Raw genomic sequence first — 14,551 nt, forward strand, 5'->3', positions numbered from 1 at the left:
CAATTGTCACCGGCTTATAAAATGTGTCCGGTGCGCCGGTGAACACGCGGCCGCCGACTGTGACCGGCCGCGCGACCACAAGCCCACTTGCGCTAACTGCGCTAAACCGCACACCGCCAACGATAGACGGTGTGCGGTGTATAAGAGAGAGGCACGCCGCAGGGGGATACAAACCCGTCCTGCCGCCCCCACAGTTCCGACGTCCAACACGGGCGTTAACAGGCGCGCGGGTGCGCCCGCTCGGCCGGCGCAACCACGCGCGCAACTCCCTATGCGCGCACCCCCCACACAACGCACATTCATACCGCTTGCACCGGTCCCGGTGACAGCGGTCCCACCGACCTCGTCGGCCCGGGGCACACTCATGGCCCCGGCGAACCCACCCACGACCCGAGGCGTAGAACCTAAGCGCCGCCGGCGCAACAGGGCCGGCCGAAGGCGACGAAACCGCCTGCAACAGGCGGTCACATCTACGCCTTTTGAGGAGGTCGACCGGGCGACGCAATCACGCTCTCGGGTCGTAAATTCGCAACGGGGTATAATTCCCCCCCCAACCCAGCCGTCTCGTTTGCCGGCACAAGGGACTGCATTACCGACAGCAGTCCCGTCCGCTCGCCGCCAGATGGCGCCCGTCGCTATGGGCGAGCAACAGGTGGGGGCGTGGCCGCCTTTAGGCACCGCCCCACGCTATTCTCACAAACCTATGCGGCGGTCGGCCCAGACGACCACCCAGCCGCAACAGACGCGCGCACACCCTGCCTCGGCAGATAATGGAGCCCTAACGCTCATCATAGGGCTCCTAACAGACCTCCTCACGGCCTTAGCGGCCGGACAGGACATCAAGTCGGCGGCACTCGCCGGATTGGCCACTATTAGCCAGTACAGAGTCGCGGAGTAACTCCCTCCGCGTCGTGTACTGGAACCCCGGGGGGATACGCGATAAGGCACAAGACCTCCGTCTCCTTGCTCACACCCAGGATGTACACATCATACTCCTGGGTGAGACTCTGTTGTCTCCCAAGGAGACGTTGCGGGTGCCCAATTACTACACGTATAGGCGCGACGAGCGGTCGCCGGCCGGTAGAGCTTACCGCGGAACGGCTATACTAGTCCGCCGCGACGTCGTGCACAGTGAATTGGAGCGCCCCGAATTCCGCGTCATGCGCTCCATAGGAGTAAGCATCAACATCGACGGCGCGGAATTGAGGATATACGCCGCCTATCGCCCCCCTGGTAACGAATTCTGCCCCTCCGATGTCCGGAACGTACTGGACGGGAGGAGTCCCACCCTTTTAATGGGCGACCTAAACGCCAAACACACGGCTTGGGGGAGCCGTCTGGACACGGCAATAGGTCGTAGACTCCTCCGTGACGCCGACTGTCACGGATATGATGTGTTGGGCCCAGCGCACCCGACACACATTCCCACTAATCCTAATAGGATTCCAGACGTTCTGGACATCGCACTGACACAACATGTGCCTTGCCCGGTCAATTTGGAGGTGTTGTATGACATGGACACGCAACACCTCCCAGTTCTAGCCACGCTCGACCTCGGCACGGATATCGTGTCAAGCAGGTCGGGGCGGCGGTGTACAGACTGGACGGCTTATCGCGCAAGCCTCCAGTACATTCCCCTCGACGGCGATTTTTCAACGCCGGAGGGCATAGAGGCCGCCTCTACCGTCATACATGAGCGTATTACACAGGCGCTCGAGGCGGCCACTACCATAGTTCACTCGACGGCTCGTCGTCGGGGTGAATTACCTGTACACTTGCGCGATAAGTTGTCGCGCAAGAGAGCACTCCGCCGCCTATGGGCCCGCACCCGCTGTCCGCGGGTCAAGCGTGAGCTCAACTGCCTCGCTGCGGAGCTGTCGGACGGAGTCCGCGATTGGCGCGGCTCCTCGTGGGAGGGAGTCATCTCCCGAGCGGGAGAGCACGACCTCTCTCTCTACGCGCTCAACCGACAGCTCACTAAAGCACGACCCCCCGTCTGCCCGCTACTCGATGAGGCGGGCAGACGTCGTTACGCAGCCTCTGACCGGGCAACCATCCTGGCACAACACCTGGAGGGGCAGTTCACTGCCAATCCGGTAGCCGCCGACGCACCGCACACTGTCGTCGCGCATCACGAGCGAGTAGTACGTCGCGTAGGCGAGTTCCGCTCCGCCCCGCCGCCGGACTTGACGGAAGTCAAATTCGTCTCGCCCGGCGAGGTCAGGCGCATCATCGAGCGCCTGCCTCGGCGCAAGGCGCCCGGGGCGGATGGAATACCCACCCCGGCACTCGCCCAGCTGCCCCGTAGAGCATTGGTATTTATTACCAAACTCTACAACGGCATACTCCGGACCGGCCATTTTCCCTCATTATGGAAAATAGGTAGAGTCATAGCCCTCCCGAAAGCCGGGAAAGACAAAAGACTCCCGGCCAGTTACCGGCCGATAACACTGCTCCCGCACGTAGCTAAGACCTTCGAGCGTGCGCTGCTCCGCCGTCTGTACCCGCATGTCACCCCGCGGGACGAACAGTACGGTTTTAGGGGCGGCCACTCTACCACGCTCCAGCTTGCGCGCGTGCTCCACCACATGGCCGTCAAGCATAACCGCGGTCGACGCGTAGTCGGTGTGTTTCTCGACATAGAGAAAGCGTTCGACCGTGTGTGGCACGACGGCCTAGTATACAAGTTGGTGGAGTATACTAGCACGCCGCAAGCCTACGTGCGGGTCATAGACAATTTCCTTACCGGCCGGAACTTTTATGTAACGGTCGAGGGCACGGACTCTACCGTCCACCCCATCGCCGCCGGAGTGCCGCAGGGCAGCTGCATATCGCCAGCTCTGTACGCGACGTACACCGACGACATCCCCACCTTGAGGGATGAGCTCCTCGAGGGAGAGCGCGATGTCGTCCTCGCCCTTTTCGCCGACGACAGTGCCTATTTCACGTCGTCGACCAGTGTCGTTGCCGCCGCACGCAAGATGCAGCGGCTGCTGAACCTCCTGCCCGAGTGGCTCGACAAGTGGCGCATCGCCGTCAACGTGGGTAAGACGGTGGCGCTCGCCACTCGCTGCAGGACCCACTATCCGCCGCCTCTCAACCTCCGTGGCACGCCCATCTCATGGGAGCGCACAGTGCGCTACCTAGGGGTCGAGATAGACCGGTCGCTGCGTATGACCGCGCACGTTTCACGCGCGGTCACGCAGGCAAAGGCCGCACGCGGCATGCTGCGACCGGTCCTACGTTCCAACCTGTCGCTGCGGACGAAAGTAGGTATCTACAAAGCCTATATTCGTTCGCAGCTGACGTATGCCTCCCCCGCGTGGTACGCACTGTACTCCGATGCACAGAGGCGGCGCCTGCAGGTTCAGCAGAACTGTGCCTTGCGACTGTGCGCAGACGCTGCTAGATACGTCAGAAATGACGTCATAGCCCGAGATCTCGCGGTCCCTAGCGTGGACGAATTTGTCCGCCGGCTGGCACGCGCTATGTTCAGCCGGGCGGATAATAGCGTCCACCCCCATCTAAGGGACCTCGCCCCACTCCATGCGCGTCCCCCGGACGCAACGCGCGCATTGCCGCGAGATCTCCTGCGCACAGCAGGCACAACGCAGGGCGACGGTTCAACCGGCCCTGCACGGTCGACGACGTGAATAATTTCCCCCATTTCCCATTTCTCCCACGAGAAATGTTTTCCCCTAGCCGACACTATTTACAATAGTGTCGGCTCGGCCCTACGGGTCGAAAAAATCGACGCGTAGGCGGCAGCCTACGCAGTATGCGCCCGGGCAAAGAGCCATTGCTCGAGGCCCGCACCTGCAACCCCGTAAAGGGTTGCGGATGAACCTTTACGTTACGCGTCGGTATTACCGAAAGTTTAATCGGAACCCCCGAGCGTAAAATTATTGGTCCAAAAGGAGCGCCAGTGATTGGTCGGCCAATCAGAGGGCCTACATTTTTTGTGCGGGTTTGCTATATAAGCCGGGCGATTCCCTAGCAATGGCACATTCGACGGACACTCGTCCAGCAGCCAACAGCCTCGCCAGCAACGGGTAGCCAACCAAGAAAAGAAAATAAATCAGCGGTATAAGAAAAAGACCTGGTTTTACTACAGTCCCCAACATCCTCTGTACCCAGTACATTCACGCCATATCCCACCCTTCAAACCGAAACACAGCCATGCAAACACAACTGCTTCACGGTAAAAACACGAATGGGACAGAGGTACCCAAGCAAACGACTTTTGTACAAAGTCTCCCTCTGGTATCTAGAGCCACCATATGTAAATCCAACATTATATCTTCGGCACAATAAAATGAAATAAATAGGATAATATCATATAGTGTACTTAGTTACAAATAAAGTTATTATTTACCTATCCATAGACAATTTTTATGCATAATCATTATTTTTCGAGGTATTTAAAAATCAATCAAATGAAATATTACTCACCACAATAATTTGGCTGACATAGCACTGTACACACCCGTACCTGTAAAAATAAAAAATATATATATTTACTAGTAAGTATTTAACAATACTTCATGAAATATTGGAAGGTACGTAAATATCAATCAATTTGCTTTAAACTACTTTAAACTTTTGATATTTTATACTTTCTTTTTATACCACTGAGGTGGCAAACAAGCATACGGCCCACCTGATGGTAAGCGGTTACCGTAGCCTATGTACACCTGCAATACCAGAGGTATTACGTGTGCGTTGCCGACCCTGAAGAAACCTCTTTACCCCCCTTTTGAAGAACCCCATGCTGTAGTCTCTTGGGAAAACCTCGGCAGGGGAGCTCATTCCATAACTTTTCAACCGACTTTAAAAAATTAAGTTCTCAATTCGATTGTATTTTTTTTTATTTGTTACACATAACTCGATTTTAAATCGATTTGGAAAATCCTTTTTTTTATCTGTTTACTTATTACTGTTTACTTACAGTTGGTCCCATAGAAATTTTATCAAAGTCGGTTCAGTAATTTAGTTTTTAATCGAAATAATTTTTACCACAATTGAAGATGATTTTTCTTTTTTTGCAGACAATCTTAAATTATAAATACAACATTGTTAATGGGAACAAATGCATAGCTAATAGCGTCCAAGATTGACTGGTTGACGTTTAGAATATTTAGCTATAAGAACCTTCATGCAGCCATCGTTTCATCCCATGACGTAAACCCATAAGTGTCTATCTAGTAATGGATGCCAGTAAACTTTCCAAGAAACCAGGTCGCGACATGATCAATTACTACTCGTAAATAATGATCGATAATGATCATTACGAGCTATTGTTTATTCTAAGAACTTTCTACCTCATTGCACAAGGTAGGGCCGTGTTTGGTGAATGACGAACTAATGGGCTACAGTTTAAATATGACAGCCCAAAGAGGTTTTTTGAACCGTTAACTTTAGGTTGATCACACACGGGCGTCTATAAAACCACATATAATACCACTCATTTTGCGTCGGGGTTTAAAACCCTTTCAAATTGGAACACAGCATAGGTACAAATAAGCTACTTAATGTGGCATAATCAATAATTGAATGCAGAAAAGACTATATTTTTTTTCCAAAAGGTTACGACAATTTCATTTTTCGACACGACAATTCGTAATTTTCAAGAAAAAGCATATACCTTTTTACAATGCCGACACCGCACCTGTTTCTCCGGTATTGCCGATGCTCATGGGCGGCGGTAACCACCTATCATCAGTTGAGCCGCACAATAGTTTTTTTTTTTTTTTATTGGTGAAAATGGTATGGAAACCCCGTCTGCGCTAACGGGATACGCTGGCGGAGCACCAGTGAAGGGTGATAGATGAGAATAAAAACAGGCCAGTTAGCCCGTCATGATGAATTCATCAGCAATTAACCATGATAGTTTCCAGGGGGAACCGCGAGGAGGTCGACCTGGTTGGGTATATTGCTAGCAATAGGATTCTCAGTCTCCATTACTAACAATCCCTTTCCCCCCTCCGCACGCTAGTTTACTCTCAGTGTTATAAAAAAATTCTAACTCATACTAACAAATTTCACCTTCATTTACAACTAACTTTATTGTATATTTTCATATCATATTTGTAACAAGAAAAACAAGTTAACTACAAAGAGAAACAGAAACCAAAATACACAGGCTTACATTTGAAGGGATTTCTGACTTCTTCAATATAAAATCGCTATTTACTCAAAAGATAGTGCCGTGCGCGGTCCATCTTATAGTTTACTATAATAAATACAATGAAATCAATCTCTACCATGTTCCATAAGACATTGGTGAGACAAAACACATTTGCACCTTGACGGCTTCGGCACCATGACAATTTAGGATTAATTATGGCCCTTTACAGCTAACTAATAGCTTTTAAAGTGGTCTAAAGGAAACTGCAGGTATCATGCTCATCTGCATTATAACTGTAAAATTAAAAACGTCTTTCAGCAATTGTATCAATAGAGAACCTAATCCAATCCTATTATGTCGCCATTTTTGTTTGTTTATCAGTTGACAAGTCATATCTAAATACAAATATTTGATAGGAAATCGTTTAATTTTTTTTAATTTAACGATATTTTAACTTTCCTTTTGCAATGTATCTAGTTAAAGCACTAAAAATAATAGCAAATATGGCCTTATTTATAGAGAGAGATATTAGAGAGATATATTTGAGAAGGTAGCACTATGCTTTATTATTTGCATTTAGCATTTAATTTATACATTGAAATCATTAACTTTTAGATCATTTTGTATTCAATGTTCAGTCAGACAATGCTATATTTCAGTTCTGTATTACTTCGAGAGGCGTTATTTAGTTATGGCATATATAGGTTATAAGGCTTTATCTAATTGTAGTTGATATTGTTAATTGAACGTGATGAATTACACAAAAGATTACTACTAGTAATTAGAAAAAAATATACCAATGCAAGAGAAAGAAACTATAATATAAAATACCTATACCAAGCTTCCTGGCCAACATGGCAGAAATTTACTTTTATGAGGAAAACCTACATCCTACTGGACGATAACGAGTATTAATCATCAATATTATGTTATTTGGGATAATTATAAACAATAATTAACCTTGAACGACTGAGTCACATCCATTCTGATTGAACGAGAAAACAAATTTTATTGTTTCCATTCCATACTGAGCTATCGGCGCGTGCGCAGTGTGGCCAATGTAGTAGGTCATTGTATGTATAGTCAGCACAAAATTCTTTAGACATTATAAAATTTCCAAAACTCATAAACACCTTTGTTTGTTTAAAATTCTTTATCATCACATAACGATGGTTATAAGACAGTATCTTCTAAATAACTCAGTCAAAATTATACAGGAGACACCGAGAACATCCTAATTCTGAACTTATTCTGAAGACAATAAAAAAAAAGCAAAATAGCGTTAACCTTGGACTACCTTCCGAACTAACGCTTACATTCTGAACGAACTGAAAATGAGAGAGAGATTATCGTCGACTGTTCAAATACGAATTCTCAAGTATTTCGGCCATATCATCCGGAATAAAAATTGTATGGAACGTCTAATTGTCCAAGGGTCGGCGGCAAACGTTCTCGAGGTAGATCACCAATGCGATGGACTACCCTCTTCAAAACGGCCACACGGCGTTCTATTGTGGAATGCTCTCGCTCGGCTGCGAACAGAAGTAGATGGAGACGCATTGCGAAGACCTCAATCGCGAAGGAGGGCCTCATTGACGATCCACTATCATCATAAAAACCACGACCACTCTGTCAAGAGTGTACGACTGAAGAGAGCTTTAATATATATTTTAAATATCTAAAGTAAGAACTGCTTCTATATGTTACATATAAAAGGAGATATGTCAATATAAAAAAAAAATCTTAGGATATATTTAGATACTAGATAGTTAAAAGTTGATAGAGAAGATTTTGGTGTATGAAAGAAATAGAAGGTAGATATATAAGCGAACTTATTCTAAATAGAGAAGTCTTCCAGTCAACCATGAGATTCCCATGTTGTTTACATAAGTGGCTCAACAAAAACTGGATAATCATCGTAAACTGTCAAAGGTAGCTGAGCAAACGTATCTACATAATTATAAATCAATATTACTTTTAAACATTTTTACTATTATATAAGAAACGCTATATCCTCGAAATTTGAATAGAATATGACAAATTTGTAACGGGAATAATATACATAATTAACTGAAACAAGATTTGTAATTTTGTAAACTATAAATAAGTGATCTGTATCTACTTATATTTTCTTACGCGACAGTACATAAATAGGTAGGGTATTAAAAATCCGAACGTGTTCATTGCCTTTTGAGCTGACTCTACCAACTCAGCACAGTATTATAATACAATTTGCAATCGCCGGTTACACGTGTACGCATCAATACAGATGTATTCCAACCGTGACCCGCTTCTCGCTCGCGATGAATAGATTACTATGACATTAGAAAGAAGAGACTGTGTTGCCAGCAGTTGCCACGCTTGGCAGGCGGGTTGACAATGGCAGTATAAGATTTGGCAATGTTTTAAAAAAGATGCTACTGCCCATCCCTCCCATTATTTTTCCAAGTATCCATTATTTTCGCAGACATTAAAACATTAAAGTATTCCAAGTTAAACAAATCCCCAGAGTAGATAGATAAATAATATTTATTATTTCCTCCAAAAGATTATTATAGTAAACTTATTATAAATACAAACAATTACAAGAAACGATTAACTACGAAAACAATGGGCGACCTTACCGGTAAGAGCTACTCTTCCAGGCAACCTTTGGATGGAAAAGAGTAATTAATTAGTAGGATCAATGACAGACACTGAAGAGCCTGCACTCGAGGTTCTCAATCATCTAAACGTATCAAATACAGACAAATCGATACTACTTATTATTGTAATCGATAAGGATGTAATAGAATGATATCCTAGAAATGGGAAAAGAAAACGAGGAGGGCAAATCAAAAGATGGGAGGACGATTTACCTAAAGGATGGAGAAAGTCAGCCAGGGATAGAGGAAAGTGGAAGCAATTGGGGGAGGCCTATGTCGACAGACAACCTGACCAACATAATGGTTGCTAGTAAGCTAGCTTAGTAATAAGTAGTATGTAAGTTAAAGTAAAATTGTGGTCAGCGAATAAAGGCTTTATTATTATTATTATAATTTTTAAATTTTTTACAAAATTCATAACTCCCCTCTTAAGGAGAGGAGATGGCAACTAACCCCCGGCAGAAGCACAGTCAGTCCGGGTTCAGGGCCCCAAGGAGAGAAACCGGCGTACATTATTATTATTATTGTAACCAATGTCATTATTTCACTTTGCTTTTGGCATTGCAACCCGCTCCAGTAAATCAGCTGTGCAAATGCAACTGTCATTGAACAAAGTAAATACAGACTACAGTCCACATTGTGTTTAAGTTATATGTACCACAGTACGGATAATAAACAGTGCCTACTTAATACAACAGAAGAGAAAAGATAGTAACGCAGATTTGCGGCCCCATTGTTAGCAATATAGCCTATCAAGTCGATCACCCGTAATTCTCCCTCGAAAGCATCGTGTTTATTTTTTTATGGAATTCATTACTATGGCCTAACTGATCTCCTTTCACCTTCACTTACTATCCCTCACTGGGTAATTCTCCGGCGTAAACTGATATCGGCGATGTTACCTTTCCATTTTCACCTATAAAAAAAAGAACAATAAACTTTATGCTAACCCCATAAACTCTACTGTTGGTATTAAGAAATTCAATTAAACACGCATCCTGTGTACACAATCATAATTATACAGCAAACCAAACAATGAGAACTCTCAGAATGTATTAAGTCGTTATAATCTTGTAGCGGATTTATAGATCAAGTTTGACTGGTGGTCTGAGAAAAGGACCAAATACGTTTGAGCCCTAGTTTTGTTTGAGGTTCTGGTGGTTGGTTTTAATCGGTGGAAGAGCGAGATGCAGGGAAGGTCATGTTACGCTGGTGTGCGGGGTAGCAGCTCCGGGCGGGAGCTCAGCGCGCAGCCTCCGCTGTATCGAGCGACCGCGCCCTCTATCCACGTGCTCCATTCACCGGTACAACTCCACGTGTACTCATTTTTACAATATGTAGTAAATTTATAATAAAATAAGATTTTATTGTATAAATAAAACATCCCCCTTTAACCATGATAAAATTTACTTAACACCAACACGAAAGTAAACCTTATTGAAAGTAAAAATAATTATTTAAATGGATTCAAAATTAGCGGAAATATTGTGTTATAGATAACAAAGTACAGGCAGATTGAAATCGTTTAAAAAGAATATTATTAGCATTTAGAAATTATAATAGCAATTGAAAAATTAAAATTAAAAAGTCAAGTAAGATTTATAAATATTTATTAATATACACCATTTTATTTTTCTTTCAAAGTGGAGTTGTTTAAAGAAATTTATGTTGGCGCCCAACGTGGGACTCGATTTAAATACGAACAAGATTTTAACTATGCTTTTTAAAAAATATTTAGAGGAGAATAGCCAACCTAACGACTACATTTATAATACACCCACACAAGGTCGCTCGTAAAGAACTTTTGCAACGTTCATTATGACAATAATATTCTCTTTTTTTCCTCTGAAAGCATTCGAGGCTTTGCCCTCTTTTGTACGCATGCGCACTTCAGTAGAGGAAGCTCAAGGGATATTAATTTTAGGAGTCTCTGATAAAATATTAGCAGTGTTTCTTAATTAAGGTTTGGACTTCCCTTTTTACGCTTTGGATTACCAGTTCGTCTCAATAAAACCGTTAAATAGAAGCATTATGGAAGCCTTACTTAGCACCTACTAATTGCTTTTTTAATCGACTTCTAAATTAAGAAGATTCTTAATCACAAGTAGATTATATTTTTTGGTAAGTTCGCAACGCAAATTATCCGTATTGAGAATTGATTTACGTGTTTCTTTTTTAATTGACACAAAACACTTTCGTTTTGAATCCATATTTAATTTTTTAATTTTAAAATATATTAAAAAACAAATAAGCTCGCGAAAATAATTCCTAATTGGCTAGTCATGGGCATTTGTCGATTGTTGCCATTGTCATTAATATAACACTCGGCATGCTTACTTTTCATCACACAATTCGTTAGTCTTCTATTTATTTCTTTGTCGGTTATCAAATTGTAACTTTAATATCAAGGGAATTGAGATCCTTTTAGAATCTTACATATAAATCAAATCGATGTCAATAATATTAACTGTAATAAGATTCTTTCTCACAAATATCCGCATACTGAAAGGATATTTAGGAAAAAATTGAATGCTTCCATACTAAATAGACAGTTTGACACTCCATCAAAAATTTCTGTCGTTTTTCATATTCCTTTAGGAAAAATATTCAGTGTTATTGGTAGAACACTCCCTTTAAAGGATGTCAATGAACCTATATTTACTCGTATTTCAACCTGTATTTATTGCATACTAATTGTTTTTGTTTAAAACAAATAAAATAATTGTATCTCACGGCTTCGCCCGCTTGAATCAATATATAAAATATCCTACGTGCTAAGTTAGAATATAACCTGATCGTGGACTAAATTTCATTCAAATCAGTTCAGTACATTCTACGTGAAACAAACTTTTGCATTTATTATATTAATACGATCATTACTTTTTTTATCTGTCTTACATTTAAATAACTAAATCATATAAAAAGCTATATATATAAACTATATATATATAATATGCTAAAGTTGTTTACTAATAGTCAATTATAAATAAAAGGTTATATCTAATATATAAAATTCTCGTGTCGCGGTGTTTGTTACCAAACTCCTCCGAAACGGCTTTACCGAGTTTTATGAAATTTTATATATATATATATATATATATATATATATATATATATATATATATATATTACAAACAAACAACAAACAAATATTTACCAATCACAGCACAAGCTCCATTAAGTAATTCCTTTTGTTTACCGTAAATATAATGGCATACATTTTATGGTGTGTTCCCGCAATGGTGCATGGCATTGCTGATTTCTGAGAAAATGTGTTTCGCAGACGATTTTAGAACACAATATGCCTGTGTTAGTTGATCCTGTGACTTTCACGCACTTTATAAAATAATTTTCAAAATGAGGTTCTCAATTCTTTTTTATTTTTCAACCGACATTGAAAAAATTCTTAATTTAGTTGTTTTCCATTTTTTAACTTTGCTACCTCATAAACATAATTTATAAACCGATTTCGAAAATTCTTTTTAGTACCCTTAGTAGCAGTTTAGTTTTAAAATCAAAATACCTGTTTTTTCCCGAATTGAAATCGGTTTTGCTTTTTATATGGAACACAATTTTAATTAATTGGCTATATTACGAGATTACGATTAGGGACTAGTTCTAGCCCGACTTTAATATTACTTACTAATTTTTATCCGCATCTTCGTCCAGTTAGTATTAGTTGAACAATCGGCATAAAAAGCAACCTATTACCCCCCAGTGGGGAAATGTTTATGTTTCAAAGCAAAATGTATGTTTTATTTGACCTGTAAACCTTCTGGCAGTTGAGAGTAATCATTGTCTTAGCATTTGAATGTTCCAGATAGAGCAGACATTCTATCTGGGACATTCAATTAGAACGCCTTGAATGCATATTAAAATTTGATTGGAGACATCCTCGCTAGTGCTAAAACTAAGATGGCCGAATTCTCCTACTCAGAGAATGACATATTTACTATTACATTTTATATTTAACTAACTGACCGGACAGACATTCTGTCGAAAGCTATTGGACGATGACACTCCGTCCGCAGTTAGGAACAGTTTATATGAGAAAAAAAAATGAAGTTTTTACGTTTTTTCCAGTCATTTTTCCATATTTTCTCTTCATTAGAACCTTTCTTAAACTATAAGGAATATCTTATTGATAAAAAATTGCTGAATCGGTGCAGCCATTTTCGAGACTTGCGCTTAGCAACACATATAGCGATTAATTTTTGTAGAAAGCACATAGATATAGAATATAAATACGTTATTACTAGTTTTTATCACCAACTTCATCCTGACCGGGATATATTTATAAATTTAGTAATTAAAGGAGACGTACAGCGCGATTTCAGAGATGTTTCCTCCCACGAACACTCAGGTTATGGAATGAGCTCCTTGTCGAGGTTTTTCCAAGAGCATACTCTACAGCATATGGTTCTGCAAAAAAGAGGTAAAGAATTTTCTTTAGAATTGGCAATACGTGCGTAATGCCCCTGGTATTGCAAGCGTTTATAGACTATGATAACTGCTTACCATCAGATGGGCCGTATGCTTGTTTGCCACTTCAGTGGTATAATAAAAATTGTAATTAATACTCATATATTTATTATCAAAAATGTTTAATATTAAAAATGTGAAAGTGAAGTTTTTATAGTACCTCTTGGCATTTTAACGACTCGACGAATCGTCATAAAATTTCGGCATGCACTTAGTATTTCAACTGTGTATTTTCGCCAATTAAAATCCCGGTCACAAGGTCAAAGTCGCGGGTGAAAACTAGTATATTAAAAAAAAGTAGTACTCGTCTAATATTTTCAACACAATTCCCGTATAATCCCGGCATAGAATAGACCACCCCTTCTTTTCCCGTGGATGTCGTAAGAGGCATTTAAGGGAGAGCAAGGGATGGGCAGCAGCGCCCCTCTTAAAACATCGCCAAAGCCTAACTGCGATTGCTAATCCGCCTGCCAAGCGTGGCAACTACTGGCCAAAGCCCCCCCCCCCCTCAAGAGGAGACTTATGTTTAACAGTGGACAATTAAAAGCTGATATGATGATGATGACACATCCAATAGCCGTCCTCAATTCATCCGGAACAGTTTTGTAAAGACGTGCATACAAGGCTCAGCCGTGTTCAGAACAGTTGACAGTCGTATCAAAAGGGATCGGATACGCAATGGGACAATGTGGCTACGGAATGGCCTGTCATTGAACAAAGTTCTGATTGCGTCTCATGATTGTACTGCTTATTGCCACTGAAGTTTGTGATGCGGTTCGAACTGGATTGAACTGGCTAAACTAATACAACTCTTATTTGGGATTTAGTGAAAATTACAATTGGAATCAATGCAATGTCAGCTTATTATTTCGTTTCTTTTTTTATTAGATCTTCAGTCTACTCGTATATTTTTGAAAAACCATATCCGCACTATGATTAAAAAATATTTAGACCCTATATTGCCGTGTGGTGGCATATAATAGGCCAATATTTTCTTTCCCTTGGATGTCGTAAGAAACGACTATAGGAGGGCGAGGGATAGGCAGAAGCGTCCCTCTTAAAACGTCTCCATAGCCTAACTGCGGTCGCCAAACCGCCTGCCATGCGTGACAACTACTGGCAATACGCCTCAAGGGGGAAACTTATGTTCAGCAGTGGACAGTTAAAGTCTGAATACTAAATTGATAATCAAAATCCGTTTATGTGTTATTGCGTGACGTATATATAGATAATATCTAATTACAGTCTTATGATTTTAATCAAAAAGTTTTTTTATTTTTTATACAACTTAGAATGG

The 14,551-nt window shown here is 42.1% G+C and overlaps 1 protein-coding gene across 3 annotated transcripts in view; it reads right to left on the reverse strand.

Annotated features, from left to right (window-relative positions):
- The window catches only part of LOC113513933 (protein tweety-like), a 133,694-nt gene that overhangs the window by 49,870 nt on the left and 69,273 nt on the right, over positions 1-14,551 (reverse strand). Inside the window, exons 2-3 of one of the 3 annotated variants that reach the window (XM_052894258.1) lie at positions 13,097-13,194; positions 4,453-4,492 (exon numbers count right to left, since the gene is read on the reverse strand). The exons of 1 other annotated variant lie outside the window; for it this stretch is intronic. The gene's annotated coding sequence lies outside the window, so the exon portion shown is untranslated. The remainder of the gene's footprint in view (positions 1-4,452; positions 4,493-13,096; positions 13,195-14,551) is intronic. One more of the 3 variants, XM_052894254.1, reaches the window with a different exon arrangement.

The sequence above is a fragment of the Galleria mellonella genome, unplaced genomic scaffold (assembly GCF_026898425.1).
Source record: "Galleria mellonella isolate WM207_F2 unplaced genomic scaffold, CSIRO_AGI_GalMel_v1 utg116, whole genome shotgun sequence".
Taxonomy (NCBI): domain Eukaryota; kingdom Metazoa; phylum Arthropoda; class Insecta; order Lepidoptera; family Pyralidae; genus Galleria; species Galleria mellonella.